At 42.5% G+C, this 6,104-nt stretch overlaps 1 pseudogene; it reads right to left on the bottom strand.

The window, feature by feature from the left end:
• Positions 1–958: 958 nt before the first annotated feature.
• Positions 959–3,533, bottom strand: LOC127914269 (leukocyte elastase inhibitor-like; annotated as a pseudogene).
• Positions 3,534–6,104: the final 2,571 nt, after the last annotated feature.

Raw genomic sequence — 6,104 nt, 5'->3', positions numbered from 1 at the left:
CTCAGATCCAGACATTGCAGAGAAGAAACTAATGTCTGTGGGCGTGGCAAAGCATTAGGCCAGAGCAAGGAGTTTGGGTAGCCAGGCAAAGGGTCGTCTTGTGTTTTTGGAACAACTAGAGGCCATTAGTCAGGTTGACTGGAAGTTCAGCATTAGCCTTAAGCCTCTGCCGTTTTACTGCCTATTAATACTACAGGGAGAAGTGACATACTCTTGTCTCCTTAATTGCCTTTTAATAAATAGTTTGTGCCCGGTTTAATGATGTATATTGTGGCCCTGTAATGTGCCCTAATGATGGAGAACGAGGCGGCTGCCGGTGAAGTATTCATTTGGACTGCCTCCCCGATGATTACTGATCCGCCACTACCACCGCCGCTGCCTGTCCCCCCACACACACACACACACACACACAAGACGTGATTCATGGAGATTTTCTGCTCGATGCAGCGGCTTGATTTTTCACTGTCATGCTCTACTATAATCCTAATGCATCCGTAGGGGATCCTCAGCAATTAGTTTAGCTTGTATTTGTTTTGCAAGAGCCAGGCCAGATGAATCTAGAAGTAAAAAGTCTGGATGAAATTATTGCCTCTTAAATTAAAAGTTCTGAAGTCAATTTTTTTTTTAACCCTAAATAAGGAAGGAGCAGATGTGAACTTTCCCAACAGATGATGTTGAACTATTGTGGTTACTGCTGGTCTAACAAGCAAATATCTAAGCATGGCATAATGAGAGCTTTCACACTACTGATCCGAACCAAACCAAGCTTGGCTTGGTTACGGGTCCATCATAGTTGCTAGAACTAGGCGGAAAAGGTCAGATCTTGTTGGCACACTTGCATGAAAAAGCAGTGCATGGGGTCAGTGATGTCACTGTTGGAAATTTCCCTCTGTCCAAGCTATAGTTTTTTCAGAAAGGTGGGGTTTCTTTGATGTTCAATTTATGGTTTCCACTAGTTACCACAGCCAGAAATGGGCTATATATGATTTTATGATTTATAATACGTTTCTTTTTGTATTTTTGTTTCAGACACAAATTAAACACAAAAATGTTCAAATTAAGATTACAGACATTGTTATGCAACATAATTACATTATTAAACAATTCCGCAAACATAAAATAACAGTATAATCTCTTGTAGGCAGATTCTGCGTGTAGACCAAAGAATCAGTTGGAACTGAATGGGATGCTTGAGATGACAAGCAGCAGAATTTCTGCTTTTTTTTATTAGGATGTTTTAGGATTGGGCGAAGGCAGTGCTTAAACTGCTTCAATTCAAGTGTTTTGCGCATGGGAGGGTTGCTTTGGCTTTGTGAGGGTGGAGACTTTGGGAGAAATATATTCAGATTCTCTTTAGACGAAATAGATTATGTTTTGACAGTGTCAGAGGTGGGACTGCTTTTGAGCTGTCAAATCCAGAAGCGGCTCCCAGCGTTATACCTAAAGCAGACATTGCCATTGGCTGCACCGAGTCGCTTTAATTAAGAGAAATGCCATACAGCCATGTTTACAAGTCCGAACACTGGAATGTGAATTTGTATCTACACCTCGATTAGGCTGATAGAAATCCTCATGGTCACATTTAATGGTTTTCAATTTGAGCGTCATTATTTCTATATAGTGTGGCTTCGTGACAATGATCACAAGAGCAGCTCCTTGCCAATTTGACAATTCCAACACAGTTCCACCTCTTACACTGCCAAAACATCCGCTATGCGGATGTGTTGGCTATCGCTGGTTAGTGCTTGATCTGATTGAATCTAGGCCTTCGTCTTTGCCGAAACTCTCAAATTCTAACACGTTTTGGCCCAGAACATAATCATGCAGCTGACCAAATTACACAATATTTTACTTCTGGGTTAACCGAGATTACATAAATTAACATAATTATTACAAATGACAACGTTGTTTACAAGAACGATCACCCTTAAGCATTGCAAAGTCCAAGTGTATGAATTGGAATTCGTAACATATCTTTTTTTTGCAGGACGTAACATATATGAAATGAATGACGTTACACACAATTATGCAACATTTTGGGGGCCCGTTTATACAAAACCTCTGTAGCATCACTTTAAGGGGAGCAGTACCTGCCTCAGAAGAGGATGTTTTGAGTATTGTTGTGGCGGATGAAGAACAGAAAGGGGTGGTCTGCTTTGAAGTTACGTATATTTAACATTACTGATCAGGGAGACCGCCTTGTGGCAGCTGCAGCCTTCGGTGCCTTCCTCATTCACCTCTACAAAGGCCTTGTGTACCACCTCCGACATCTCCAGGTTGTTGTTGGGTGACGTACCTGAGAAATTGCTCCTGAACTCTTCAAAGGAGTCCATCATGCCCATACTGACCAGAACTGCTTTTAGGTCGCAGGTCTTCTCCATCTTCAATCTGGGGAAGTGCATATGTCCCACCTGGTCCATGCAACAAATGTATCATACGTGAGCTCCCTCTCCAGCTTCTCCAGCCCAGTTTGTCCTCTATTTCTTCTGGGAGCATGCTCAGATCACTCCAGAATCTAGCAGTTGACCTCAGGGATTAAGGTCAAGCAGAACATGCTCTCCTGATACATAATTTTCACTGGTTTACTCTAATTTCTTCTCACCTTGAACTGATCTTCTCTGGTGGATCTCTCCTTGAACTCCTTGCCTCACTTGCAATAAATGGCATTCACCAACAAGTTTTGGTTGTTGACAGCTTCCTTTTGCAACCGGTCCTGGAGTTTTCCCTCTGTCTTTTTATCCACCCAGTTAATATTAACCCGAGCTGCCTCTGCATTGGACTCAAAGTTGACAGACTCTAACCTGGCACCGTAGTACTTCCTAGTTTCACAGAGAAAAGCTTTTGTAAAGGCTTTGCCAGGTTCAGTGCATAGGGGGTAGTGCGTGCGGGGCCCAGACAGGAGTTTTCTGAACACCTCAGCTTTGTGGCGGGGCAGTGTTTCTAACATCCGTGTGGCAATATTGCCCCTGGCCCCTTCAAACTGGCGGTTAGCCAGGCTCAGTATGTATGGGGTTTGTCATTATTCAACTCAGACAGGAGTTTTTTTTTAACCCATCATGGATGTCGCCATTAGCTTTGTGGAGGTGCAGCGCCTCTGATATCTGTGTAACAGGATTGCCCTTGGCCTCAAGGAATACCATAGCCAAAGCAGAGGAGAGAAGATGTTTCCTTCGCTGTTCCTCTCACTGATCTTCTCGAAGAGATCCAGTGAGAATTTGTCGTTTGACACAGACAGAGATGCCATCGTAACTGTTGTGAGCGACAGGGAAGAACTGAAAATGAACTGATGTGAGACTTATAGAGCGGGGTGTGGTCTCAAAGGTGAAGAGGAAATGCGTCCAGGTCAAAAGTACAAGGGTGCCAATCTTTCTTTCAAAGCAAAGCCCACCGCTGGTGTGCATGGCCAAAGAGCTCTATGTTCATGTCATTGAACAAATGTAAACGCCTGGAGTTTGCTTAACTGCATTGGCACTTTGATTGGAACTGGTGGTATGGTCAGGTGACATGAAAATAGAGCTCTTTGGCAACACGCACCAGTGGTGGGTTTAGCGTTGAAATAAAGAAGCATAATAAGAAAAGAATCCCCTATTGTAAAAAATGGGATCGTTGATGTTATGGGTTCATTTTGGTTCCACTGGTCCTGGGGCCCTTGTTAAGGTCAATGGCATCAAGAACTTTACCCAGTACCGGGACATTTTAACCGAAAACCTGGTTGCCTCTGCCAGGAGGCTGAATGTTGGCTTCAAGTGGATCTCCAAGCAAGACCATAGCCCCAAGCACACATCAAGATCCACGAAGAAATGGTTAATTGACCACAAAATGTTGCAATGGCCATCTCAGTCTCCGGACTGGAACCCTAATGAAAACCTGTGATTTGAATTGAAGAGGGCAGTCCATAAAGCACAGAGGAAGGATATCCAGGATCTGGAAAGATTCTGTATGGAGAAAATGGTCTAAGATCCCTCTTCATGTGTTCTCCAATCTCATAAAGCATTTTAGAAAAAGGCTAAGTGTCATTATTCTAGCAAGGGGGATAAAATAATATAATTGTTTTTAAAAAAATGTAGCATACAATATAGCTAAGTATTTGTGTTATTTTATATAGTCTTTTTTGCTCATCTTTAGAGAGAGGGAGAGAGATTCAACCTAAACCTGCCTGAGGGAGGCCTCACCATGACAGTTGTCTGTATGTGACTTTGTGTCCTCTCTGATTACGCAGCATTGATTTGGAAGGAGACCAGACTGGGTGGGACAACATTGCATGTATACGGTGTAAAGACAGACAAATTGCTAACATCATGCCTTAATTATTATTATATCCACCCCCTCCTTCTTTTCAGCACCATATGCTTTTATCTTGACAATTAGGATCATAAGAGACATTGAACCATTAAAATGCTGTTAATGTTTCTGTTGAGGAGACAGCCAGTGAGTGCTTCCCAAATTGCACCCTATTCGCTATATAGAGCACTGCTTTTGATCAGGGACCATAGGGCTCTGATCAAAAGTGGGGCACTATACAGGGGATAAGGTGCTATTTGGGACACAGAGAGTGAAATGAAGGCATGTGAGATGGCCATGCTGAGGGATGAGCAGTGCTTTATGCTCTGTGAACAGGGCCAGCAATTAGGCTGAATAATTACACGCTGAAGGGGAGACATGCTTCGCCCCACTGATCAGCAAAGTTCACGCAAAGTTATAATTAAACAATAACTTGTTTACAAATTAACACACAAACATTTGTGTACTTATGGGCGCACAGTGTAGTTAGCTCAGATGCGTCTGAGTGAGGTTGAAAAACAACAATGTCAAATGGTGGAATTATAGGAGCTGGTGGAATTATGGGCGCTGGTGAGCCTTTGTCACGGTTATCTAAGGGAGAGAGAGAGGGAGTGAGAGAATCATCCCACTGGGCACAAACATCTAGATTTGGTTGAGTTGTCAACTAAGGTGAATTTAATGTGAAATCAACAAAACATTTGACCATTTCATTGGATTTAGGTTAAAAGTTTGGTGAAAAAAATAATACTAAATTCCAATCAGTTTCCCACGTTGATTCCCACGTCATCACAATGATTTGGAAACAGTGTTGATTCAACCAGTTTTTGCCCAGTATTTGACTAAAACGTAAAAATTTGAAACCTTTGCTTACATTTGTATATGATCATGTCTCTCTATTGTGTGTGGGAATAATTATGAACAGATATCCAAAATTAAAATCACTTGGAGCTGATTTCCTGGTGTTTTTACAATGAACATTTGAAAAAATGTCAATTGGGGAACCCTGCTGTAGGCTATGTACCTCAGGCATTTACACAGTGATCTATACAGTGCCTTCGGAAAGTACTCAGACCCGTTGACTTTTTCCACATTTTGTTACGTTACAGCCTTATTCTAAAATTGATTCGATTAAAAACAAATCCTCAGCAATGTACACACACTACCCCATAATGACAAAGCGAAATAAGGTTTTTGGAGATTTTTTTGCAATGTTAAAAAAAATCAAACAGAAATTCAGACCCTTTGCTATGAGACTGGAACTTGAGATCCTGTTTCCATTGATCATCCTTGAGATGTTTCTACAACCTGATTGGAGTCCACCTGTGGTAAATTCAATTTACTGGACATTATTTGGAAAGGCACACACCTGTTAATATAAGGTCCCACAGTTGTCAGAGCAAAAACCAAGCCATGAGGTCTAAGCAATTGTCCGTAGAGCTCTGAGACATGATTGTGTTGAGACACAGATCTGGTGAAGGGTACCAAAACCTTTCTGCAGCATTGAAGATCCCCAATAACACAGTGGCCTCCATCATTCTTAAATGGAAAAAGTTTGGAACCACCAAGACTCTTCCTAGAGCTGGCCACCTGGCCAAACTGAGCAATTGGAGGAGAAGGGCCTTGGTCAGGGAGGTGACCAAGAACCCGATGGTCACTCTGACAGAACTCCAGAGTTCCTCTGTGGAGATGGGAGAACCTTCCAGAAGGACATCCATCTCTGCAGCACTCCACCAAACAGGCCTTGGTGGTGGTAGAGTTGCCAGACGGATGCCACTCCTCAGTAAAAGGCACATGACAGCCCGCTTGGAGTTTGCCAAAAGTCA

This window comes from Oncorhynchus keta, chromosome 31 (assembly GCF_023373465.1).
Source record: "Oncorhynchus keta strain PuntledgeMale-10-30-2019 chromosome 31, Oket_V2, whole genome shotgun sequence".
NCBI lineage: Eukaryota > Metazoa > Chordata > Actinopteri > Salmoniformes > Salmonidae > Oncorhynchus > Oncorhynchus keta.
Note: the sequence above shows the minus strand (reverse complement) of the source record. Positions and strands in the feature narration are given on the sequence as shown.